Source organism: Hyperolius riggenbachi, chromosome 12 (assembly GCF_040937935.1).
Source record: "Hyperolius riggenbachi isolate aHypRig1 chromosome 12, aHypRig1.pri, whole genome shotgun sequence".
Taxonomy (NCBI): domain Eukaryota; kingdom Metazoa; phylum Chordata; class Amphibia; order Anura; family Hyperoliidae; genus Hyperolius; species Hyperolius riggenbachi.
Window position 1 is genome coordinate 100,560,536 of NC_090657.1, and position 27,904 is coordinate 100,588,439.

The 27,904-nt window shown below is 44.4% G+C and overlaps 1 protein-coding gene across 16 annotated transcripts in view; it reads left to right on the plus strand.

Moving 5' to 3' along the window:
- The window catches only part of THRA (thyroid hormone receptor alpha), a 1,122,562-nt gene that overhangs the window by 701,031 nt on the left and 393,627 nt on the right, over window positions 1-27,904 (plus strand). The window contains exon 1 of one of the 16 annotated variants that reach the window (XM_068262446.1): window positions 9,682-9,983. The exons of the other annotated variants lie outside the window; for them this stretch is intronic. The gene's annotated coding sequence lies outside the window, so the exon portion shown is untranslated. Of the gene's footprint in view, window positions 1-9,681; window positions 9,984-27,904 lie in introns of those variants that run through there. 16 annotated transcript variants of the gene reach the window in all.

Below are 27,904 nucleotides of genomic sequence, written 5' to 3' on the forward strand. Positions count from 1 at the left end.
GAGACAGTCCCTCTTTGGGATCCCTGTCCCTCTTTCTTCCATGTGTCCCTCTTTTAGGACTTTGTCCCTCTATGTAAATATATGTATTTATCTGCTAAAAAATGTGTTTGACTTTAAACTTTATTCTCATCCTTTAATTTGATATATTACTAATTTTAAAATGTTAATATGAAGGTATATGAACCAGGATATAAAGGACCAGTGTGGTTTAAATGATAAAGCAACATTATTTCTTATAAAATCTTTATGGTATGCGTGACTAGGGGGTGTGACAGGGGCCTGATTAGGGGTGTGGCAGGGGCATGCTCAAGTATCCCTCTTTCTCATCTCAAAAATTTGGGAGGTATGTTTCAGCACTTTGCTGATTTTTTTCAGCACTTTGCTGACTACCGGCAAATCAGCAAAGTGCTGTGACAAGTATATCTCTATGGGATTATTCTCACTGCAGCGCTTGTGATTTGCATGAAACGTGCAACATGTTGGCAGCAATGACGTTGTGCTGCATTGGATTTTGAGCGTAAACCATGCATCACAGTAAGGGCTGGAACCCACTAGAGCGATTTTCTGAGCGTTTAGGGGAGCGATTCAAACCGCTAGCGGTTTCCCTAAATGCTCAGCTAATGTTAATGGATGGGCCAAATTCCACTGGAGCGATTGCGATTAGCAAAATCGCAAAACTCAGGACATGCAGCATTTTTTAGCGTTAGTATTTCTGCAATGTAAAGTATATAAACGCTGGCATAATCGCTCATCAAAAGCTACACAGAGCGATTTTGCAAGCGGTTTTACATTGCTGCACACTGTAACAAAATGAAAATTAATTGAAACGACCAATCAGAATTAAAACGCTAATCGCTACACAACCGCTGGCAAATTAATTACACTTTTTAAAATCGCTCTCGAAAAACGCTCCTGAAATCGCTTACAAACCGCTCATACAAAACGCTATCGATTGCGATTAGCGATAGCGTTTTGTAGTGGACTCCAGGCCTTAGACCAGGGGTCTCCAAACGTTTTGGTTGAGGGCAGGGTCAACATACTTCAGACTGCTGGGGGCCGGAGTATACATAAAATGATGTAGAAGTCTTTGCGGGCCAGACAGTGAAGCATACCCAGGTGACAACCTGCAGTCCAATTGTCACCTGATATGGAATTTGATTGGAAACCAGCAAATTACTGCTTTCTGGCTTCATTCTATATGCAGACCACCAATATTTAAAGATGTAGCTGTGTGTGTGTGTGTGTGTGTGTGTGTGTGTGTGTGTGTGTGTGTGTGTGTGTGTGTGTGTGTGTGTGTGTGTGTGTGTGTGTGTGTGTGTGTGTGTGTGTGTGTGTGTGTGTGTGTGTGTGTGTGTGTGTGTGTGTGTGTGTGTGTGTGTGTGTGTGTGTGTGTGTGTGTGTGTGTGTGTGTGTGTGTGTGTGTGTGTGTGTGTGTGTGTGTGTGTGTGTGTGTGTTTAAAAAGCCTCAGGGGGCCACAATTGGCCCGCGGGCCTTAAGGTGCGTACACACATGCGACTATGGTCGTTTGAAACGATCGTTCCCCGATCGTTTCAAACGAAGATCGTTTAAAAAAAAAAGCAGCCAATGACCATTAAGTCTAACGACGGACGAGCTAGATCGTTAAAAACGAACGATCTAGCTTGGCGGATTTTTTCCAATGACGGTCGTTTGCAAAAGTAGTTAATCGTTGGAAATGGTCGTTCGTACTAGGCTTGACATGTGCATTTCTCTATTTCTCCATGGAACTTTTCATTTTGATGCGCAAGCGCAATAGTTGCTTTACTTGATGTAACGTTCGTTCTAACGATCAGATCGGTACACACTTTTAAAAGCTAACTTTACTTAGATCGTTCTTTCCACAATTAAAAGATCGTTCGTCGTTCACAACGAAAGATCGTTGTCGCATGTGTGTACGTAGCATAAGTTTGAGGACCACTGCCTTAGTCCACATACACACATCAGACCATAGTCTTTTGAAAATGAAAGATCACAGACCAATTTTACCACCCTTCATATAGTATGAGAGCCATACCTACACAGCCTTTTCTATGGAGCTGAACTCTCCATCAGAAAAAAATCTTTGCAAGATGCTGCACACACAGATGCTGTACAGACACAAAAGATCAGTATCTGCAAAAGATCTGTTCCTGCCAAAGATCCGTTCCTGCAAATTGCATTCATAGTCTATGCGATCTGCAGATCCTCATACACACCTTGTTTAACTGACATTCATCTGCAGATCAGACAATCATCTGCAGATCTGAAAATCCATCCTGGTGGATCTGATCTGCAAATGATTGTCTGTTAAACAAGGTGTGTATGAGGATCTGCAGATATCAAAGACTATGAATGCATTTTGCAGGAATGGATCTTTTGCAGGAACAGATCTTTTGCAGATACTGATCTTTTGAATGTCTACCACAGCATCTTTGTGTGCAGCATCTTGCAAAGATTTCTGTCTGATGGGGAGCTCAGCACAATAGAATAGACTGTGTAGGTATGGCTCTCATACTACATGGAAGGGGGTAAAATTGGTCTGTGATCTTTAATTTTCAAAAGACTATGGTCTGATGTGTGTATGAGCCTTTAGACTGTATCAGTGGCGTAGCTGAGGAGCTATGGGCCCCGGTGCAAGTTTTACATTTGGGCCCCCCAAGCCCTCTATACATAACAATTGATACTGTGCATCAAAACCTGCCAAGGACATATAGGCTGCTTCCACACAGGGACATTACAGGCGCACATTAGTGCAGCCTGTAACGCTCCCCCAACGCACAGCAATGTAACACAAGTGGGCTGTTCACACTGCCCACGTTGCGTTACATGTAACGCTGCACGTTGTAGTGAAAGTGCAGCATGCTGTGCGTTCTAGCGGCTTTAGCCGCATTAGACTGTTTGCACATGCTCAGTGGGGGGCGGAGAGGAGGCGGGGAGATGCCGCTACAGTAGCCGCGCACATGACTACTTAATATGCACTGCACTGGCGGCCGCTGATTGGCCGGTGGGGCCACGTGATGCGGAGTGTCTCGCTCCGCATCACGTGGTCCCGCCGGCCAATCAGCGACACCCTGGGAGACCTTAAGCCTCTTGCACACTGCAAGCGATTCAGATTCCGCTTTTTAATCAGTTTTTACATCCGATTCCGATTTTCAGTTTGCTCCCTGCACACTGCAAATCGGAATCTGAATCGGATGTAAAAACTGATTAAAAAGCGGAATCTGAATCACGTGCAGTGTGCAAGAGGCCTTATGCGGATAGAGCCGCCTAACGTGGCTCACTCTACCGTCCTCTCCCGCACCACCATGCGTTGCGTTAGGTGCACGTTATGCGACCTTAACCACTTCCCGACCGCCCACTACACAGGGGCGGCGGGGAAGTGGAGCCCTGCAGGACGGCCTCACCCACAGAGGCGGCGGTCCATTTAAGGGCATGGGCGGAGCGATCGCGTCATCCGTGACGCGATCCTCCGCCGGCGCCTGTCACCGTTCGCTCGCCGCAACATCCCGCCGGCTATACGGAAGCGCCGGCGGGATGTTAACCCCGCGATCGCCGCATACAAAGTGTATAATACACTTTGTAATGTTTACAAAGTGTATTATACATGCTGCCTCCTGCCCTGGTGGTCCCAGTGTCCGAGGGACCACCAGGGCAGGCTGCAGCCACCCTAGTCTGCACCCAAGCACACTGATTTCTCCCCCCCCTGCCCCAGATCGCCCACAGCACCCATCAGACCCCCCCCTGCCCACCCCCCAGACCCCTGTTTGCACCCAATCACCCCCCTAATCACCCATCAATCACTCCCTGTCACTATCTGTCAACGCTATTTTTTTTTTATCCCCCCCCCCTGCTCCCTGCCCCCTCCTGATCACCCCCCACCCCTCAGATTCTCCCCAGACCCCCCCCCCCAGACCCCCCCCCCCTGTTTACTGTATGCATCTATCCCCCTGATCACCTGTCAATCACCTGTCAATCACCTGTCAATCACCCGTCAATCACCCATCAATCACCCGTCAATCACCCCCTGTCACTGCCACCCATCAATCAGCCCCTAACCTGCCCCTTGCGGGCAATCTGATCACCCCCCCACACCAATAGATCGCCCACAGATCCGACATCAGATCACCTCCCAAATCCATTGTTTACATCTATTCTCTCCTCTAAACACCCACTAATTACCCATCAATCACCCATCAATCACCCCCTATCACCACTTGTCACTTTTACCTATCAGATCAGACCCTAATCTGCCCCTTGCGGGCACCCAATCACCCGCCCACACGCTCAAATTGCCCTCTGACCCCCCCTTATCAATTCACCAGTGCATTAATTACATCTGTTCTTCCCTGTAATAACCCACTGATCACCTGTCAATCACCTGCCAATCACCTATCACCCATCAATCACCCCCTGTCACCCCCTGTCACTGCCACCCATCAATCAGCCCCTAACCTGCCCCTTGCGGGCAATCTGATCACCCACCCACACCATTAGATCGCCCGCAAACCCGCCGTCAGATTACCTCCCAAATGTATCGTTTACATCTGTTATCTTCTCTAAACACCCACTAATTACCCATCAATCACCCCCTATCACCACCTGTCACTGTTACCTATCAGATCAGACCCTAATCTGCCCCTTGCGGGCACCCAATCACCCGCCCACACGCTCAGATTGCCCTCAGACCCCCCCCCCCCCTTATCAATTCGCCAGTGCATTAATTACATCTGTCCTTCCCTGTAATAACCCACTGATCACCTGTCAATCACCTGCCAATCACCTATCACCCATCAATCACCCCCTGTCACTGCCACCCAACAATCAGCCCCTAACCTGCCCCTTGCGGGCAATCTGATCACCCACCCACACCAATAGATCGCCCGCAGATCCGACATCAGATCACCACCCAAGCGCAGTGTTTCCATCTATTCTCTCCTCTAAACACCCACTAATTACCCATCAATCACTCCCTATCACCACCTGTCACTGTTACCTATCAGATCAGACCCTAATCTGCCCCTTGCGGGCACCCAATCGCCCGCCTACACGCTCAGATTGCCCTCAGACCCCCCCTTATCAATTCGCCAGTGCAATATTTACATCTGTTCTCCCCTGTAATAACCCACTGATTACCTGTCAATCACCTATCAATCACCCATCAATCACCCCCTGTCACTGCCACCCATCAATCACCCCCTGTCACTGCCACCCATCAATCACCCCCTGTCACTGCCACCCATCAATCAGCCCCTAACCTGCCCCTTGCGGGCAAACTGATCACCCACCCACACCAATAGATCGCCCGCAGATCCGACATCAGATCACCACCCAAGCGCAGTGTTTCCATCTATTCTCTACCCTAAACACCCACTAATTACCCATCAATCACCCCCTGTCACTGCTACCTATCAGATTAGACCCCTATCTGCCCCTAGGGCACTCAATCACCCGCCCACACCCTCAGAATGCCCTCAGACCCCAGCCCTGATCACCTCGCCAGTGCATTGCTTGCATCCATTCCCCCCTCTAATCACACCTTGAGACACCCATCAATCACCTCCTGTCACCCCCTAGCACACCTACCCATCAGATCAGGCCCCAATTTGCCCCGTGTGGGCTCCTGATCACTCGGCCAAACCCTCAGACCCCCTTCCGATCACCTCCCCAGTGCATGGATTGCATCTATTTTCCCCTCTAACCACCCCCTGAGACACCCATCAATCACCTCCTGTCACCCCCCTAGCACTCCTATCCATCAGATCAGGCCTAATACAACCTGTCATCTAAAAGGCCACCCTGCTTATGACCGGTTCCACAAAATTCGCCCCCTCATAGACCACCTGTCATCAAAATTTGCAGATGCTTATACCCCTGAACAGTCATTTTGAGACATTTGGTTTCCAGACTACTCACGGTTTTGGGCCTGTAAAATGCCAGGGCGGTATAGGAACCCCACAAGTGACCCCATTTTAGAAAAAAAAGACACCCCAAGGTATTATGTTAGGTGTATGACGAGTTCATAGAAGATTTAATTTTTTGTCAAAAGTTAGCGGAAATTAATTTTTATTGGTTTTTTTTCACAAAGTGTCATTTTTCACTAACTTGTGACAAAAAATAAAATCTTCTATGAACTCGCCATACACCTAACGGAATACCTTGGGGTGTCTTCTTTCTAAAATGGGGTCACTTGTGGGGTTCCTATACTGCCCTGGCATTTTAGGGGCCCTAAACCGCGAGGAGTAGTCTAGAAAACAAATGCTTCAAAATGACCTGTGAATAGGACGTTGGGCCCCTTAGCGCACCTAGGCTGCAAAAAAGTGTCACACATGTGGTACCGCCGTACTCAGGAAAAGTAGTATAATGTGTTTTGGGGTGTATTTTTACACATACCCATGCTGGGTGGGAGAAATTTCTATGTAAATGGACAATTGTGTGTAAAAAAATCAAACAATTGTCATTTACAGAGATATTTCTCCCACTTAGCATGGGTATGTGTAAAAATACACCCCAAAACGCATTATACTACTTCTCCTGAGTACAGCGGTACCACATGTGTGGCACTTTTTTACACCCTAAGTACGCTAAGGGGCCCAAAGTCCAATGAGTACCTTTAGGATTTCACAGGTCATTTTGCGACATTTGGTTTCAAGACTACTCCTCACGGTTTAGGGCCCCTAAAATGCCAGGGCAGTATAGGAACCCCACAAATGACCCCATTCTAGAAAGAAGACACCCAAAGGTATTCCGTACGGAGTATGGTGAGTTCATAGAAGATTTTATTTTTTGTCACAAGTTAGCGGAAAATGACACTTTGTGAAAAAAAACTATTAAAATCAATTTCCGCTAACTTGTGACAAAAAAATAAAAACTTCTATGAACTCACCATACTCCTAACGGAATACCTTGGGGTGTCTTCTTTCTAAAATGGGGTCATTAGTGGGGTTCCTATACTGCCCTGGCATTTTAGGGGCCCTAAACCGTGAGGAGTAGTCTTGAAACAAAAATGACCTGTGAAATCCTAAAGGTACTCATTGGACTTTGGGCCCCTTAGTGCAGTTAGGGTGCAAAAAAGTGCCACACATGTGGTATCGCCGTACTCGGGAGAAGTAGTACAATGTGTTTTGGGGTGTATTTTTACACATACCCATGCTGGGTGGGAGAAATACCTCTGTAAATGACAATCTTTTGATTTTTTTTACACACAATTGTCCATTTACAGAGGTATTTCTCCCACCCAGCATGGGTATGTGTAAAAATACACCCCAAAACACATTGTACTACTTCTCCCGAGTATGGCGATACCACATGTGTGGCACTTTTTTGCACCCTAACTGCGCTAAAGGGCCCAAAGTCCAATGAGTACCTTTAGGATTTCACAGGTCATTTTGCGACATTTGGTTTCAAGACTACTCCTCACGGTTTAGGGCCCCTAAAATGCCAGGGCAGTATAGGAACCCCACAAATGACCCCATTTTAGAAAGAAGACACCCCAAGGTATTCCGTTAGGAGTATGGTGAGTTCATAGAAGATTTTATTTTTTGTCAAAAGTTAGCGGAAATTGATTTTAATTGTGTTTTTTCACAAAGTGTCATTTTCCGCTAACTTGTGACAAAAAATAAAATCTTCTATGAACTCGCCATACTACTAACGGAATACCTTGGGGTGTCTTCTTTCTAAAATGGGGTCATTTGTGGGGTTCCTATACTGCCCTGGCATTTTAGGGGCCCTAAACCGTGAGGAGTAGTCTTGAAACGAAATTTCTCAAAATGACCTGTGAAATCCTAAAGGTACTCATTGGACTTTGGGCCCTTTAGCGCAGTTAGGGTGCAAAAAAGTGCCACACATGTGGTATCGCCGTACTCAGGAGAAGTAGTATAATGTGTTTTGTGGTGTATTTTTACACATACCCATGCTGAGTGGGAGAAATATCTCTGTAAATGGACAATTGTGTGTAAAAAAAATTAACAAATTGTCATTTACAGAGATATTTCTCCCACCCAGCATGGGTATGTGTAAAAATACACCCCAAAACACATTATACTACTTCTCCTGAGTACGGCAATACCACATGTGTGGCACTTTTTTGCAGCCTAACTGCGCTAAGGGGTCCAAAGTCCAATGAGCACCTTTAGGCTTTACAGGGGTGCTTACAATTTAGCACCCCCCAAAATGTCAGGACAGTAAACACACCCCACAAATGATCCCATTTTGGAAAGTAGACCCTTCAAGGTATTCAGAGAGGGGCATGGTGAGTCCGTGGCAGATTTCATTTTTTTTTGTCGCAAGTTAGAAGAAATGGAAACTTTTTTTTTTTTTTTTTTTCCTCACAAAGTGTCATTTTCCGCTTACTTGTGACAAAAAATAATATCTTCTATGAACTCACTATGCCTCTCAGTGAATACTTTGGGATGTCTTCTTTCCAAAATGGGGTCATTTGGGGGGTATTTATACTATCCTGGAATTCTAGCCCCTCATGAAACATGACAGGGGGTCAGAAAAGTCAGAGATGCTTGAAAATGGGAAAATTCACTTTTGGCACCATAGTTTGTAAACGCTATAACTTTTACCCAAACCAATAAATATACACTGAATGGTTTTTTTTTTATCAAAAACATGTTTGTCCACATTTTTCGCGCTGCATGTATACAGAAATTTTACTTTATTTGAAAACTGTCAGCACAGAAAGTTAAAAAAATCATTTTTTTGCCAAAATTCATGTCTTTTTTGATGAATATAATAAAAAGTAAAAATCGCAGGAGCAATCAAATAGCATCAAAAGAAAGCTTTATTAGTGACAAGAAAAGGAGCCAAAATTCATTTAGGTGGTAGGTTGTATGAGCGAGCAATAAACCGTGAAAGCTGCAGTGGTCTGAATGGAAAAAAAGTGGCCGGTCCTTAAGGGGGGTAAAGCCCTAGGTCCTCAAGTGGTTAACGTAGCACCTAACACAACGTCTTAGTGTGTAAGTAGCCATACAGTGTTAAAGGTGCAAGAAGGGGATGGGGAATAGTTTGGTAATGACTACTACTATTCAAAGCATCTATAGAAGTGATTATTACTAGTACAGGACCAATAGAAAGAAAGCTAATACTCTGGCCCAAGGGACCCAATGCGGTCGCAACCTCTGCACCCCCTATTGCTACACCACTGGACTGTATCATTGATGAGCAGCACCTTATCAATGAATTCTCACCTGTACAAGTAAAACTTTTTTGAGTATCTAAAAAGAAACTGGGCAGTGACTGGTCAGACTGTCTTCCTACCTAATGATCAGCTATTTTTTTTTCTTTTACTGTGCATGCGTTATGAAGAACCATTCTGTTGCGATGACAGTAAATCAAAATAAAATCACGCGTTCAGCTCTAGTGTGAAAGGTTCATAAGTTCCCCGGCTCATGCTGTCGGCATCCTTTGGACCTTGTCTAGTGAGGGGAGGGAATCAGCCCGGCGCCAAGTTTGTCATAAGCTTACAAAACGCGCTTCATGCAGGCAGCTCACACACACACACCCCTGAAAGAGTCCAGCAAAGCTTCTGAATGGCAGAGGCTGACATGCAGCTCGATTCCTCCAGGGGGCGCTCCATAGCAGCCGTACTGTATTAAAAGGATATGATACACAGATAGAGAGGGAGGAGCTGAGTATAACTAGATTTTTTCCCCTTTCCTCTCTGTCTGTATTCCTGACACACGGAGGGAAGAGAAGAAAGAGAGAGGGACAGACAGAAATAAACCCCCCCACCCCCTTTTAAAAGAAACAAAGCATAAGAGATCAAGACCCAAAAGTATCAGCTGTGTTCTGGGGCTTGTTTTGGGGGAGCTTTACAGGCAATAGGAAACCTACACCTCTCTTTATTTTTTGCCTTTTTTTTTCTTTCACATTTGCTTTTTTTTTTCTTGGGTTGGTCCCCAACTTGATCTGCACCCCATACCCCAGCCCCGGAGATCAGCACAGAGGGGGATTTAAAGCACCAGGCTTGTTCTGCAGCGAGGTGAGTTACCATGCAAAACTGCACATGGGGTCGGGTGGGATGTGCTTTTGTGCTGTAGTTGAGTGTTAGCATACAGTAATGAGGTCGCGTCTCTGCACAGTCCTACCTGCTTAACCCTTGCTGTGCCACAGGCCTGCCTGTCTACAAGGAAGGGGCGTGAGACAGGACTTCTTGTACAGCGTGCAAGTCAAAAAGAAAAGGGGGGGTTTGTTCTCTGTCTATTTTTAGCAACCCCCCCACAGCTTCACCCAAATCAAAAACAATCCTCTCCCTTCTCTAAATGTTATTAGTGTGACTTGTGGATTAGGGGAGCACTGAAAATGTAGCAAGGGGGCCTCCCTTCCACCAGGCTGAACCCAGAGCTTATCTCTTTAAATGTCATTTGTGCAAACCTATTTGGTATATAAAAATAGGGTGCTTTTATTTTTATGGTGCTTATGAAGGCGTTCTGCCGGATGCTCTTTACATTCAGCATTTCCTTAGCGTGTCAACAAGGCAAGGCTGGCTGTTCAAAGCACTGGCTTGCCTGCTGCTGTGCTGTCTATACATACACAAGGCCTCTGTCTGTATGTTGACTATGTTATAGCTGTGCAAGGTTGTTCAAGGCTGCCTCTAGCTGAGGCGGAGAAGTGGTTAACTCCCTCTTAATGCTGACAGCGCATAGGCCGTGTCCTCCTCTCCCCCTTGACTTGCAACAAGGCACTCCAGACTGGGCCAGCATGTATGCATTCTGTAGGTGTTGGGTAGGACTGACAGCGGAGGCATCCCTGCAGACTTAACCGATTTCTTGCCAGAAAGCACTTACGCGCTGTCTTGTGAATAATGTAAATCTCTTGCTGTTAAAGAAAAAAAAATCCATGTGCTTTTCCATTGCATAGGCTGACTGCTAATAACTTCAGGTAAAGTCTGTATGTATAGAGCCATGCAAAGTTTATATAAAGTGTTTACAAGTATCACCTCACAGAAATGAAGTAAATATGTTGATTTGTCTGATGGTTTTGTTTCTGTTTGCTTGTTGGTTGTTGTTTATGCTGATCTATCAGGTCACATGGACTTCAGGGCACAGCTAGGGTGCAAGTCATTGCGCCTCCTCGCGGATCCCCTTAATTTTGTACTTGTCAGTGTGCCTTGTCGGTAACATATGCTGCTGTAGCAAGCTTATGGGCCTTCCTAGCAATCTAGCCCTTGAAGTGTGGGTGCTACTGCTGGACTCTTTAACATTGCTTCAGTGACACCCTCTGACACCATTCCTGTCACTGTGTGCAGATCTGATTTTAACCCTGTCATTCCTTGTGTATAATTTTGTCATACGCCACAAATGAGCGATTGCTTCTTTTTCTTTTTTTTTTTTTTTTTGGTCTTTTACTTTTATACACAGCTTATAACTTTTGGTTCTGCACTTACAAAACACATTTTTATAAACATGTTTTCAAAACAATCAAGTTGAATTCTATACCATACGTACAATGCATAATTCTGGATTATGAGGTGAAAGTCGATGCCAAGTTCATAAGCAGACATTCCTCATGAGGATGGTATGACTCAGTTTGGCGTGCCTGTAAATGATTGCATTACCATATATATTATGTGATATTATGTTGTATTATGGTTAGATTTGTGTTTTTTCTTTCTTTCTTTTTATTTTGTTTCCGAGAGCAAATAAAGAGTAGCATTGCTTTTGTTGGGTGGATTTTCAGTGTGCATGCTGCAGTGTTTGCATTGTTGTGTGTGTGTGTGTGTGTGTGTGTGTGTGTGTGTGTGTGTTAGCATGTATGCATGGGCTAATGCGTGTTGGCTTTCTTTGTTTGCCGTCCGTGCAACGTGCAGTTGGTCATTTTTATTACGCCTGTGTCTAATTTTTTTTTTTTTTTTTTTACGATTTTTATCCTGTTTGTTAGTATGTCCTGCAGGTGGCCTTTGAAGTGCTGTGGGCACTTTGTCGTATGCAGGCATCTATCGTGATTAGCGTGGTGTTCTGTGAGGAAAAAGGGGGTGTGGAGGTTTTTGGCTCGGAGAGAAAGTGCCGCGAGGTCCCAAAGCGTCCTAAAAACTGAAACGGAAACAGCAGCTAGTGATGTGAGACCTAGTCGGAAGAAATTGTGTGTGCATGTGACAGTGTCAGAGGCACAGGGCTGTGGTCTACTTGACTGAAATACTGTCTTTTTTTTTCTCTTATGTATGTACGTCATTATTTTTGGTATTTATTTGCTTTTGCAAAAGTCACGACGTAAAAAGTTGTAAAAGAGAGCTGCGTTGTGACGATGACATAGCTGATGTGTATAGTTTTGCGATGTGGCACTAGGTCAACGACTTCAAGTGTGTGACAGACTCATCAAGACCTTTGTCTGCATAATGCTGACAGGAGGATGGAAGTGCACTGTTTGTGTACACAGATAGATCATGTTTGTCTATGACAGGCAGGGAAAATCCTGTGTGGCTGAGGCGGACAGGCCTTGATAGGCCTAAGTGTGCTGGATTGACAGTGTAGAGTATCGCCTGCAGCCTGAGCAATTCTTTTGTGTTAACTCTACCATCACAAGTGTGCAACTGCGTGTGTGGTAGTCACACCAACTAGCTGAAAAGTCTGAGGCAGGGGTCACACTTGTGTGCAAATTCGCAGCGTTTTTGCCGCACACAAAAAACACATGTGGAATCGCATATAATTATAATCTATGGTGCTGTTGCACTTTCCTAGAGGCATATGCAATTCCGCATAGCGTTTAATAAAAGATACAACCTGCACTACTTTTGCGCACAATGCATACAGTTTTTAATAGAAATCAATGGCTACCGTTAAAAAAGCAAGTTAAAACGCTCTGCAAATCACAACTGTGCAACAAACCGCTTGCTGGGAATTGTCTGCGAATTCCGCAGATGCAAGTGTAATTCCCTCCCTCAGTTCTTCTTTGGTAACAGGGAGCAAGCTGTATGGGATAAAGTTCTATGCTTTTAAAGTGAACCCAATGGGTGAAAACTGATGAGATAAGCAATTGTATTTACTTCTAAAATTACATTTTTTTTTTTTTTTTTTACATTTTACAAAGTAGATTGGATGTTTTGTTGTTTCTGCTCAGTGGCAGCCTGTTAAGTGTCCCGAATTGAAAATACTTGAACTATTGACCTTTTTCTACCTCCCTCTGCTCTCAGAAGTTGTATTCTTCCAGGAAAACTTTTATGGCTGAGTCCCGACAAGACAGAAGCTGTCACTTCAATAACTAAAAATGAACTCTTTCAGGCAGTAAAATAAAACCAGTAAAACAGCCTGGTTATTAATGTTTTGTACTGTACATACACGTTTATCTCATCATGTCATATTTCGCCTCGGGTACACTTTAAAAAACTGATGTTAGTGGGTTCTATGACAAGCTAATGATGTGCAATCTTGCGCTAATCACACAAGGCGTAGAAGGGTATGAAATGTAACCACTATTTTGTTTGTTTTTCTATGACAAGCTCCAGGTTAATGGTTTGAAAAGCTCAGATGATCCTGCAGGTCACTGATGAACTAAAGGTGGCCACTAACAATTCAATTTCTAGCAGAAAATCGTTCGAGCGATCAGAAATTCTGATCGGAAGTGAAATATTGTAATACATCGTTCACTACACCAACTGAGATTATTTACAACCAATCCGATCAAAATTTCTGATCGCTCGAACGATTTTTCACTAGAATTGGACCGTTAGTGGCCACCTTAACACGTATGCATGTGAAATTGAAATGTGTGCGTACATTGTACAGTTCCTCAGCTAACCGCTTCCTTTTTAGAATAGTTCCATTGTGTCAGATGTCTATTAAACATCATTTTATTGTGAAGGAGTTTTTTTACAGTCATTTTTAGTATGAAAAAAAAGTTTGAAGGTTATTAAACTGCACGTCGGAGGTTAGACCAATCCAGTGACTTATTCAGTCATCCGATAGTACAGTCGGCTGCTGAAATACATCTTTACTGTATGGAGCATAAAAATGTGGAACAGGCTTCCACAGGGTCTGTTTGTTGAGGATTCAGTAGATTTGGGCCTAACTTACAAATCAGAACAGCATATGTGATCTGGAAATCATGGGTTACATTTATTTAAAAGAAAAAACAAACTTGTTCCAAGTGCTAATTAGGTTATTTCAGCAATACCCTCTCTGTGGTTTGATATGACCCAGGTGAAGGTTGAAAATATTTGCCTTAGAATTTTCCATGAAATCTAGGCCAGGACTGGTGGGGGCTATTGTGTTTTCAAAGATTTACAGCTTGGCAGAACATCAGTATGTCAAGCCCACTATTTCAAAATAGGGATTTGTTTTACTGTTTGTAAAAAAAACCCTCTCTTTATATATTTTTCTCTCTAGTTCTCTCTCTTGCATTGGAAGTATTCGGAAGCATATCGGATCATACGTTATGGATTTTACCCTCGCTTGGATTAGTTTGGGGCCTTGAGAGTATTTGGGGCCTTTAGTTTTAATCTTGCTGTCTATACTAGTTCAAGCACAGGCTTTTTTTTTTGTTTTTTTGTTTTTTTTCTTTTGTTTACATTCAGTTTCATAAAACATTATTTTTATAGACCCCTGAATTGAGGAGGACATGCAGGCTGCCATATTTATCTCCAATGCACATTGCCTGACTGACCTGCTGATAATCTGCATTCAATACTATTCGCTATAAACAAGCATGCCGGAACAAACATGCAGATTAGGTGTTTCTGACTGCATTAGCCACAGGCTTGTTTAAAGGAATACTGTAGGGGGGTTCGGGGGAAAATGAGTTGAACTTACCTGGGGCTTCTAATGGTCCCCCGCAGACATCCTGTGCCCGCGCAGCCACTCACCGATGCTCCGGCCCCGCCTCCGGCTCACTTCTGCAATTTCAGACTTTAAAGTCTGAAAACCACTGCGCCTGCGTTGCCGTGACCTCGCTCCCGCTTTTGTCACCAAGAGCGTACAGGCACACATCATACTGGGCCTGCGCAGTACGCTCATGGTGACATTAGCGGGAGCGAAGACACTGCAACGCAGGCGCAGTGGTTTTCAGACTTCAAAGTCTGAAATTCAAGAAGTGAACCGGAGGCGGGGCCGGAGTATCGGTGAGTGGCTGCGCGGGTACAGGATGTCTGCGGGGGACCATTAGAAGCCCCGGGTAAGTTCAACTCATTTTCCCCCGCCCCCCCCCCCTACAGTATTCCTTTAAGGTGTGAATCAGACACTACTGATGCCAGAAAAATCAGCAGTGTTGCCAGGCAACTGGTATGAAATAAACAGGGCAGTCGCCATATCCCTCTCATTTTAGGTGTCTTTTATTAATTATGCACAAAAAGTACTGTAAACAAAAATAATTAATTTTTTGGAAAGTAGACAAGGAAAACCTAGTGCACCAATTCATAGATTGTTCTCTCCGTGGGGATGCACAGATGCCTGCTTGCTCCTAGACTCTGTGCACCACTTCCTCTTTAGTCACATGTGCATACAAGGGGCAGAGGTATTGATACATCAGGTGAGGCCACACCTCCTGCCTTCCCCGTCAGTCTCTACTAAAGCAGTATGTCATCGAGCGATGAAAGGAAGGTTGGCAGTAGCGTAATTTGCTGAGGACATGAGTATCTATAAATGACTTAAGGGCTCGTTCACACTAAGGGCGTTATTGCCCTTTTTTCAAATGCGGCAATTTTCAAAATCGCCCTAAGAACGCTTGTGCGATAATTCTCTATGACAGAGTTCACATCTGAGCGCTTTGTTTCCGATCTGCTCAGATCAGCGTTGCATGGGCCATTTTTGAGGCGGTTCCACCTCAATGGAAGGTATAGGAAAAACGCAAAACACTCACAAAATCGCTTTGAGCAGCGATTGCGTTCGCATTATTTAAGAATAAATACATTTATTCTTTTCTGGGTCAAAGAGTTCACTTCCTGACTTGCGTCAGGGAGTGAATTACAAAACCACTTGGGAAAAATGCTTAGAAATCCGCTTAGCACAAAAACGAATCGCCCACCTAAGCAAAAAAAGACGTGTCAAACACCACCCAACGCTAACGGCCACGCGAACGGAACGCAACGGGAACAAGGCCTAAAGATAACCAGAGACTAAATAAAATAAAAGATTTATACATACCTGGGGCTTATTCCATCCCCATGCGGGCAGGACCTGTTACCGGCAACAGAGAGGGCTGAGGACAGCAGCTTGGCAGCGATCCGTGTGCATGGGGCTGGAGGAAGCCCCAGGTATGTATAAAACTTTTATTTAGTCTCTGGTTTCCTTTAAAAATGCAATACTTGTTGGTTCAGGTGGCCCTTTAGAACCTATAGACCAATAAAAGTGTGTAAATACTTTAATTTACTATGGAACTGATCTACTAGATCTCTTCGAGATCTCCAGGCATCAAGGCGGTGTCATAAGTGACCCAGCAAACATAGGCAGGTTTTTAATGCCTGGTACACACCATGCAATTTCCCGTCAGATTGATGGTCATACCGATAATTTCAGACAGTACCGATATGATTTCTGATCAATTTTGTATAGAAGTGATTGGAAAATGATTGGAAATTATCAGTTCGACTGTCAGTCTGATGGGAAATTGCATGATGTGTAGCAGGCATGTCTGCTACCGGCTGATGAAGGAATTCTGCATTTTGGTCATACTGAGACATAATGCTGTATGCTCAATTACAACATCAGCAGTACTGTAAGTGAAGAGGGAAAAAAAACCTGAAAAAAAATAAAGCAATAAAATAAACAATTCCATGTATAGTCCATCTCCCAGGTAGGACTTTCATGGAATCTCTTATGCTAGGAATACACGGTACGTTTTGTACCGTGTAATCGAGCCGCTGGATCGATTCCAGCTCGTCCCCGCAGGCGCTTCTTATCGTCTCCTCGTTTTCTTCCACTGTCCTGCCCGCGGTATCGAGCACGGAATCGATCCGGCGGGTGATCGGACACGTTGGATTTTATCAATCGAGCCATTAGCGGCTCGATTACACAGTACAAAAACGTACCGTGTATTCCTAGCATTAAGTTCATTTTGTATTTAAAGGTTAAAGTCTAGCTCCTGAAATCACCTACTGAACTCTTTATCTGATCCCAGAAGTAGAATTGTTTTTTTGCCCCACAGATATTTACTAGCTCTAATTGCTTATCAGTGAGAATAATATTACAGTCTGATTGCAGCAAATACAGAGAAACTGTGATTTAATCTTGGGAGACTTGGCCTGTTGCAGCATATGGAGAGCCATGCTTCTGCTGGCACCCAGGCTGCAGAATTAACTGAGTGCAGGACGAGCGGCGGCGAGACAGGTGAGCGGCGATGCGTACGGGCCAACGTAGTGGTGCTACGGTACGGACGCGGAACGGGTGTATTTGCGCAAAGCGGATGCAGAATGGATGGAACGCATCCGCCTCGCGGATGTGTGTTCTGTTTCCGTTCTGCATCTGCACAAGTGTGGCCCGAGCCTAGCTCTCCTCATTTGCCTTTAAAACTTGTGCTTTGCTGATCTTATTGCATGCATTTCTGCATCTTCCTGGTGCAATTCCGTTTATTACAAATTAATGGAGTTGCAACTGCATCAGGGAAAACGCAGAGCAACACCGTTGCGACAGCCATTTGCATTTCCCACAGCGCAAACATAGAAACAAGCCCTAACTCATGATTTATCGCTCTTTTAGTGACTTAGGGCTGGTGCATAGTACAAGAGCTTTTCTAAGTGCTTTGTGATTTTTAATAGCTCTTGCTAATGTTATCCTATGTGTGTGTTCTCACTGGAGCGATGTGATTTTGTAAAAATCCCCCATAGCATTGCATTAGCAAGAGCTTTTAAAATCTCGAGTTTTTAAAAAGCTCTTGTAGTGTGCACCAGCCCTGACAGTGTGATTTCAAAACATAGGTCCTGACAGTTTCCTGTCTGTAAACCTAGTTTGCATTGTTGGAAATTACAGCTTTTTCCAACTGCCAAGCAACCAGTATATCCCTCTGTGCATATGTAGATCTATAAAAAAAAACAATCTTTTAGCCTATCGCATTGTAAGAGCCCATTTACACTTAATCAGTTGGTGTGCGTTAGTATGCGTTGGTACGCGTTTTTTCATAGCAGTGCATTGTGAAAAAGATTTCAGTTAAAACGCGTTAGGGCCTGTTTCCACTACACGCAGATTAGATGCAGAAAAACTGACTCCAATGGGAAAATCTGCATCAGAAAAATCGCGTTTAGTGTAAACAGGTCCATCGGCATTCATTGGAGTCAGTTTTTCTGCGTACATTCTGCATCCAATTTGCGTGTAGTGGAAACAGGCCCTTAAGTGTGAAAGGCCATAGGAAAACATGGGCATTACTTTGAAAATCAGTTTTTTCTTTCAGTTATAACTGAGAGCAACTGATTAAGGGCTGGATTCCACTACAAAGTGATGCGAATGCGGCTACGTAGCCGCATCGCATCACTTCCGCCGCCGGCCGCATCACTTCCGCATCTCCAGATGCGGAAGTCAATGGAGGAGATGGGACGCGGCTGCAAATTCTCTGATCGTTCCGCACAAAATGCACGCAGTGGAAACCATTCAATTGCCGTGCATGTGTTTCAGCACACCTGCGATGCGATGCGGCTATGTAGCCGCATCGCACCGCTCCTAGTGAAAACGGGCCCTAAGTGTAAATGGGGCCTTAGGGGTGCGGTTATAAATAAAGGCAGTTGGTGCTGTCTTTTTTTATGTCTGCCAGTAGTAAAGATGACGTGCTGGCTGAGGCTGGTTTTACACCAGGACGTTGCGTTTTAGGGGACGTTATGGTCGCATAACGTGCCCCTAACGCAACGCCTGGTGCTCTCTGCTGTGGACGTCAGAGTGAGCCGCGTTGTGCAGCTCACTCGGCGTCCGTGATGCGTGCTCTTGGACGCATGCGGCATCACATGGTCCCGCCCGGCCAATCGCCGCACAGAGCGGCCGCTCCAGGAAGTAAACACTGCACGTCACTAAGTGCAGTGAATATTAATTAGCCATGTGCCTGGCCGCTCTCCGCTCCTCCCCAACGTTACTGAGCATGTGCAAGCAGTCTAACGCGGCTCTGCCGCTTATAAAGTACTGCATGCAGTACGTTGTCTTATGGCGCAGCGTTACTAACGCAACGTGGGCACTGTGAACAGCCCATTGATTTTTCATTGCTGTGCGGTGGGGTGCGTTACAGGCTGCTCCAACGTGCGCCTGTAACGTCCCACTGTGAAACCAGCCTGAGTGTGAATAAAACATGAACAAATTACATGGCAAATATCAATCATTTCTTGATCTCTCTTCTATTTTGTTTTTACTTCCCACTTTGCAATATATTGACCCCCCCCCTTAAGTTCCTCTTTATCTCATGATCTGTCTCTGCTTATCTGATTTAACTCACAATTTATCTTTTGTTATCACCCGATTTATCTCTCCTTGTCGACTTATCACACGAATTAGCTCTCCTTATAATGTAGTTGAAAAAAAGCTTTCTAAAGGCTGCTATACACTGGTCGATAGCCACCAGATCGACCAGCAGATAGATCCCTCAGTGATCGAATCTGATCAAAGAGGGATCTATTGGCTGCCTACACTGCAAACAGATTTTTAATAGATTTCAATATGACACCGATTCGCAATCTGTGGAGCTGCCGCTGCCCCCCCCCCCCCCCTGCATACATTACCTGATCCGGCTGGCGCCAGTCCCCCGGTCTCCGCCGTTTCTTCTCTGCTCTGGGCTCCAGCTTCACTTTACTTCCTGTCGGGGGAAGTTTAAACAGTAGAGGGCGCTCTACTGTTTAAACTTCCTGTCGGGACAGGAAGTAAGTGAAGCCAGCCCGGAGCCCAGCGCGGAGAAGGGACAGCGGGGACATGCGCCGGCGGAACAGGTAATGTATTACCGCTAGCGTCGGCCGTCAGACATTCGAACGCCGCTATCGACGCACTCCCGACCCGCCGGCGATCGAGCAAAATCTTCCGCGCAGACAGATCGACGGGAAGGATCAATTTTGGAAGGAAATCGCTTGTTCGGTCAGCGTTTGCGCAACGATTTCACAGCAGATTTGATCACAGTGATCGAATATGCCGTATATCGGCGGGAAATCATGTAAGTGTATGGGCCCCTTAAATCAAACCTATATCACTAGGGGTACCCTTTAATGTGGAGCTGAACTCAAACATAGAGAAATGCACCCTGTATGTATTCAGAGAGTTTAGCTTGTCTAACCCTCCCCCCCCCCCCTTCCCCCCAATCTGTGACTAATCACAAGCTGTATTTTTTTGATCCCTCACCTGTGTTAGCTGTCTGCCATGGCAGATAAACTCATTTGGTAGCACAGGATGTTAACAATATGTCTGCTTCCATAAAAGCAAGAAGTAGAGACACTGCAGATTTATTGCAGGATTTGTTTCAGCTGTAACAAAGAAATGTTTTTCTTTAAACGTTACTATGCTGTTGCGTAGACATATTTGAATGAATCCACACCAGGATTGCTGGAGCATTTACGGTGCACAGTATGGTGTGTGTCCGTGTCATATTACACTCATATTGGGTGGGGCAGATTTTTAGATCATACAGAGTTCAGCTGTGCTAGAAGCCATGATTGATATTTCAGAGTAATAATTGCAGTGTGAGGGAATGGGGGGTCTCGGCACGCAAGGTTAGGCAGCCACACTGCATGGAGACACCCATGAGACCAAAGACTAAACGGCAGCAAAATATTTTGGAAGTGGTTGTTATAACTGCTTGATGTCGTTATTTTCCTACTGCAGCATTAACGTATAATTGTAAGGTCTTTCATGGAAATGCAACATTCAGAATTCTACATTGTAACTGAACTTTGCATTCCTTATTTTTAATGTGCCCATTGTACTTGTCACAGTTTAGACATCATGTGATCTTTTACCTCTTTCTTTAATGTGTGTAGCAAGACATACGGTAAGCTGCAGAATTTCTAGCTGATGGTGTTCAGAAAGGTATATATTACAGCAGAGCTGTTTATGGGTCTATTCATTTATGGATCTGCATGCAGGCCTCATTATTACGGTCACCTCGTAGATTACACATAAACCTGTGGATGAACTCCAGGGAATTCGCTAAATATACAGGTATAGATGGGAAAAATGTTGCTCAGAGCTTTGAAATTCTGTCCAGACAGGCCTGCGACTAGACAACCTGATAGACAACACAGTCGTCACCCTTAAGGGCCCTTTTCCACCGCTGGCTGAATCGCAAATACGCAAACCGCTAGCTATTTTACAATCGCTACGGTTTGCTTTTTAACATAGGAATCGCGGTAGGTAATTTCCACTACCGCGATTCGTTTTTGACGGGAATGCGAATGGAGCGGCGGAGCGATATTTGCCGCGATTCTGCTATGCAGTGCATAGCATAGCAAAATCGCGGCCGCGAACGTAGGGAAATCGCCGGTAATTGCGATTCAGCAATCGCTAGCGTTCAGCGTGAACGCTAGCGACTGCTAGTGGAAAAGGGCCCTAATGGATGTTCTTTATGTGAAAATAGCACAGGTAGGGCATAGACACGCCCACAGCTGTTTATTGGACAGCAAAGAGCAGGATAACTCTGGTGAGGTAATCGGTATTATCATGTATGTTTATAGTGCTGACAATGTCATAATTGTTTCACAGTGTTTGGGCTGGTGCACACCGAGCGGCTTTTTCAGCGTCTCTGTAGCCGCTTGCGGCTGCGGATACACTTGGTCAATGTATCTCAATGCAGTGGTTCACACCAGAGCGGGAGACGTTTTGCAGAAACGCATACTCCCGGGGTGAGGCATTTTTTGGATTGCGGATGCGTTTCTGCCTCAATGTTAAGTATAGGAAAAACGCAAACCGCTCTGAAAAACGCCTGTTCAGAGCGGTTTTGCCGGCGTTTTTGTTACAGAAGCTGTTCAGTAACAGCTTTACTGTAACAATACATGAAATCTACTACACCAAAACCGCTTCCCAAAACCACAAAACTCTAGCTGAACCGCTACAGAAAAATAAGAAAAAGCGTTTCAAAATCTGCTAGCATTTTGCGGATCTGCTAGCGGTTTTTGGTGTGCACCAGGCCTTAGTCTGTTTCCTGTAACTATTTTTCTTAGATGAGCTAAAGTTTAATGTTTGTAAAGAAGAAAAAAAGTCAGTCTAATGTCCCTACCACAGGGCAAAGGGGATTTGGGTGGCAGCCAGTGAACCTACTAGTAAATGTTTGGGATGTGGGAGTGAACCAAGGTGGTCAGCGCAAACCTGTGTAAAGACGGGCAGAACCATCAACTCCATGCAAATAATATCTAATCCTGGAATCAAACCTGAGACTTCAAGGCAATATTGCTCTCAGTACTAGTGTTTTATACCGGTGTCTATATTTGGTGTATACCATTGTCTGTATTATGTACCCCATGTTGGTTTCTTACTTTGTACAGCGCCGCCGAATATGTTGGCGTTTCATTAATGAGGTCAGAATATTGAAATAGAGGGTAAATAGTAGAGTTGCATATAATTGGCAGAACTCGTAATTCAGTTAACGTATTCAGTTAATGTATTTGTAATGCCTAGTACACACCATACAATTTTCTGTTCGATTTCACCATACAATTTTCTGTTAGATTATTTTCTGTAGAGACTGGTTATTATCTCTGGTGCATTGTCTTCTGTTTATCTTCTGCTGAGTAGAACAATGCCTAATTGGTAGGCAGATAGTTAAATGGTTCCAACATGTTGGAAATGATCTGTCTGGCAGGTAAATCTTAAGGTGCGCACACACGCACTACGGCTGCCAACGACGGGTCCGGAATACACGTTAAGCCAAATCTACACGATACGATCCTTTGTGCGATTCAATTACGATTCTATTTACAATCCGATTAAATCCGACATGTCCGATCGGGATTCGATTTGCCATTGCAAATCTCAAATTGCACTCTGCCTAATCTTACTAATGCTGGCTACATTGTACAGGAGCCCCTGCACCTACCTAACTAATACTCTGGGGCGCCTTTAGCTATGGTAACCTCCTGAGCGGCATGTCCGACACTGTGTCGGGTATACCGCTTTCAGCAAAAATTCCTTGCCCGACACAGTGTCGGGCATACCGCTCAGGAGGTTAAACCATTTAAAGAGTTACTGTAACCAACGATTGAACTGTATCCCAATCAGTAGCTGATGCCCCCTTTCCCATGAAATATCTTGTGTATTGAAAGTGTATTTTCTGATTTATTTATTTTTTACCAAAAAATATGTACATGTATTGAATTGCAGCAGTAAAACCTTCAGAAATGGATTATTCTATATGTTTTCTATGCAGAGGCAATAAATGGACATGGAAATTAAGGTTTTCACAGATAAAAAAGGATAATTATGTGATCATGTTATCATGAGCCAATCAGCATGGTTGCTCATTAATTCCAGAAGTTTTCAGCTGTCAGAGCATTTGACTGCTGCAGTAAAAATATATTATGTGCCAGACACTAGCGTTCATATAGGGTCAGTAGATTTTACTATGGGCAGTCCGTATTAAAGGTGCTTTACATCCAATTGCTAAACTACCATGGGCGTTAAAACAATAGGGCACAGTTATGCTGAATGCATCCATAGTGCCTTTCTGTGGTAATGTATGCTTTTAGTGGGAGCATGTATGGCAGCTGGTGGGAGGGAGATGACATATCGAGGCTATGAATTGCCAGCATTAAATGAGAAGCAATGCTGAGGAAAGAATAGGTCAGATCCATTGAACAGTCCTATAGAGGTACCCATATATAGGATATGCAGTGACCTTTGCCTGCACACTTCTGAGAGGTCCCCCTTCACTCACCAGGTTAGAATGAAGAGCAGTGATGATGTGCAGTCACCCTTGGCAACCAATGGGATTTTAGTAATTCTATTCAAAACAGTAGTAGGTTGTTACTGATTGGTCTCTGTGGATTACTGAACGTTTGCTTATAGCATGGCAGCACCTTGCAGGAGATGGCTAAGAATTGGCTGGATTTTGTGTAGATTTGTTATATTCTATATCTGAATAAGATTTGCTGGATTTGTTGTCTTTTTTTTTTTTTTTTTTTTTTTTTTTAAGCTTCCATGGTTTAGGGCTTCCATGGTTTAGGGCTTCCATGGTACCAATGCACTGGGTGATTTTAGCCCTATATGCTTAGCTGATTGAGGTCTCCCGTATCTGAAATCAATCAGTGTGCGATTCATTTATAGCACTGCACATTCAGGCCACTTTCACACATATCGTGTCGTAGTATCCTCCCTCACCAGGTCTCTATGAGATAGGCCACGGTGTGACGTGATGCGACGGAATTGCTCCAGTCGACACAGAAGCTGCAGCATGTTAGCGAGAGGCAACGACCGGCACATGACTCTACATGAGTGAATGGCGCTGCAAACAATCTTTATAGACTGTTGCAGTAGCTGGGCGCATGCTCAGATCAGGGGATCACCAGGATGTACTTTACAGTCTTGCAGTAAGGGGTGGAGTCACTGTGGTTTTCCTGTAGGAACAGGCTGCCGCAGGGAGTAAAATGTTAGTAAGGGCCTTTTTCCACTAGCCTGCGATTTGCGATTTGCTTCTGATCGCAAATCGCAAGGTACATTAACCCTCCTGGCGGTTTGCTAAAAATCCGCCAGGGGGCAGCAAATCTTTTTTTTTTTTTAATTTTTTTTTTTTTTCATGTAGCGAGACAGTCTCGCTACATGATAGCCGCTGCTCAGCGGCATCCCCCCAGCTCCTCCGATCGCCTCCGGCGATCGGCGATCAGGAGATCCCGTTCAAAGAACGGGATCTCCTGGAGGGCTTCCCCCGTCGCCATGGCGACGGGGCGGGATGACGTCGCCGACGTCATCGACGTCGTGACGTCAAAGGGGATTCCGATCCACCCCATAGAGCTGCCTGGCACTGATTGGCCAGGCAGCGCACGGGGTCTGGGGGGGGGGGGCGGCTGCGGCGCGACAGATAGCGGCGGATCGGCAGCGATCGGGCACTGCACGCAGCTAGCAAAGTGCTAGCTGCGTGCAGCAAAAAAAAAAAATTATGCAAATCGGCCCAGCGGGGCCTGAGCGGTGCCTTCCAGCGGCATAGCCCGAGCTCAGCTCGGGCTTACCGCCAGGAAGGTTAAAATAATGGAAACTGCAGCAGCAATTTCCATTAGTGCGATCCGATTGCGATGTGATTTTGGTCAAAGTGCAATCGTCGTCCTGCCGCGTTTTGTATGCGATTGAGCTGGACTATAATGAGTATAGTAGCTCAATCGCAATCGCATGGTGGAAATTGAAACGCGATTGCGATCGCATTTCATAGTGGAAAAGAGCCCTAATGGTGTGGTGCAATGGGCTGCGGTAGGGCTTTTATGGCTCTTGCCTATCGCACCGCACTTATGTGAAACTGCTCTGTCTTGTATCAATTGTTTTGCAATGATTGTACTGCTCCATGCAGTGCAGCATCCCCCACCTGCTCACATGGGTGATTTTTCTACATGTCCTACCTCACTTTTGATGTATAAACTGCCTGAAATCTATTGAGAGTGAATCTGTCGGGTATGTTGGGGCAATAGATGCACAGCAAATTCATTGGAATCGGCCAGAAAAATGTATATGTGTGTGCCAAGCATTATTGTTGAGGCCCACAGCAAGTAAGCCAACAGATGAAATCTGATTAGGTGTTGTGGACAGCAGCGCCACATTTGCTGCAGGTTTCATGAATCAAGCCCTTTGTTTTTGCCAGCTGGACATAAAGATGCTAAAATTAGGATTGGATATGGGAGGCGAGATTTCTGTGCTGTACTGATGTGAGAAGTCTCACAGAAGTTATAGCTTACACTTAATGCAAGAAAAGTTGTTTGCTTTTTAGATTATAATTATATTATTGAGCGAGATTTTTATTTTAAAGGGGAACTCCAATTTTATTGAAAATGACACAATCTTATCAGTTTAGTTCTATAGAATGCAGGGATTCACTGAAAACATTATTTTGGCTTGTGTACTTTGATTTTTTTAAAATGTGCCCTAGGAAAAGTAAAATAAAAGTGAGATACTTACCTCTGGATCTTGCAGATGCTTTCCACTTTATCCTGGCCCCTCATGGGGACAGCATGGCGTCGTCACAAGGCCGATTCCCAAAAGATAGATGCCAAAATAGATCGGGAATCGGCCTGCAATTTATGGCAGCCAACAGATCTCTCTCCTGTCTCTTGGTTGATCACTGCCGAAATCGGTAGATGTATGAGTAACTGTAAGTGAACTAATGTGCTGACAGCCTGGAAAACAGCATGATGTGCAGACAGCCTTGATCTTTCCCTATGTAATCTGCCCAGAGCTTATAGGTCCTCTTGTATTGTGTTCAGAGCTTGTGAGATGGCTGGCTCTCTCAGTGCTGGTGCACATGGAGTGATGGCCTCTGACAGTCTGAGATCAAAGACACCCAGGGGAAGTTTTCCCTGTAGTGTTTATGTGTTGTCTGGCAGATCGAGCCACCCCCTTTGTTTGAAAATGAAAGTGTCATTCAGCTGTTGTTTTCTCTTTTCTTTTGGCAGGGCAAGCGCACACTAGTCTATTAGGACTAGTATGTCAACAGGCAGAGGTGAAGTTGCATTCTTCCCCCTCTTATCACTCTGAAGGAGAAGCTGTCTGTATAGTGGCAGCTTAGTGACTTTGTGCCTCATATTACTCTCCTTGCATCACAGGCCCCTGGCTTGCTTGTCAGCAGCAGAACTATCTGCATGGAGTTTATAGGTTCTCCATGTGTGTGCGCTGGCTTCCTCTGAACAGTGCAATTTCCTCCTACAATCCTGATTACATACTGTGTTAGCTTAATTGGCTTCCTTCCTAAACTGCCCTAGCGTGTGTATGATGGTAGTAGTGACATTAGATTGTGAGCTCCAATGGGGAGACAAACTGATTTTGGATATTGTACACGCATTGTGTAATTAGGATGTCTGTGTCAATGAGGAACATAAATAGGAATTTGACAGTTGCAGTCAGTTACTTTAGTATAGTTACTGCAAATGTTTTATTTAAACAACTGATCTAATGGAAAAAGAGGGCATTTTTTAATACAAGAGATGTTGCAATACTTAACTGCAAATTGAAATTAAATTCAAGTGGTAAATAGAAAGTTTACGGCTTTGTCATATACACAGGACTTCAGCGAAATGCACTTATTTAAAACACTCTCTTTCTTTCTTTCTTTCTTTCTTTCTTTCTTTCTTTCTTTCTTTCTTTCTTTCTTTCTTTCTTTCTTTCTTTCTTTCTTTCTTTCTTTCTTTCTTTCTTTCTTTCTTTCTTTCTTTCTTTGTTTTTTTTTCTTTCTTCCCTTTGTTTTGTTTTCTATTCCTAGATACAGTTTATTTCATTTCAAAGGCTGCTTCACTTAGTGTGTTTTTCAAACCTGTTCTCGTGACCCCCCAACAGTGCATGTTTTGCTGGCATCCTTACCTATGTCTCAGCTACTTGGAATCCACCTAGCTGAGACACTTATTACCCCACCTGTGCATATGTGAGGCTGCCTGCAAAACATGCACTGTTGGGGGGTCACGAGGACAGGTTTGAGAAACCCTGCTCTAGACTGTAATAAGAACTACCTATTTTATGCCTTTCAGTAGGAACATCACAGGAAGATCCTGCATCTTACCTTCCACTCTACATTGAGCAGAGCATGTTGCTTGGATTGGAGCTAAACTATAGCCCATATGCAATAACTTTTTCTCCTGAGTTCTCTCCTAGGTGATCTTTTCAAAATCGTCAATAAAATGCATGTTAAACCACCAGCAAGCAAACCTAAAACTCAAAATAATTATGATAGAATTTTTTCACCTACTTTTTGATACTTTTTCAGTTCTGAAGTGCTGAAAAGTTATTTTAAATAGAAATGGAAAAATGATCTCCTAGGAGAAAACTCAGGAGAAAAAGTGAATTGCATATGGGCCAGTGTGTCTGTACAGTGATCCTTGCGGAATTGTTGCCTGGAACAGTC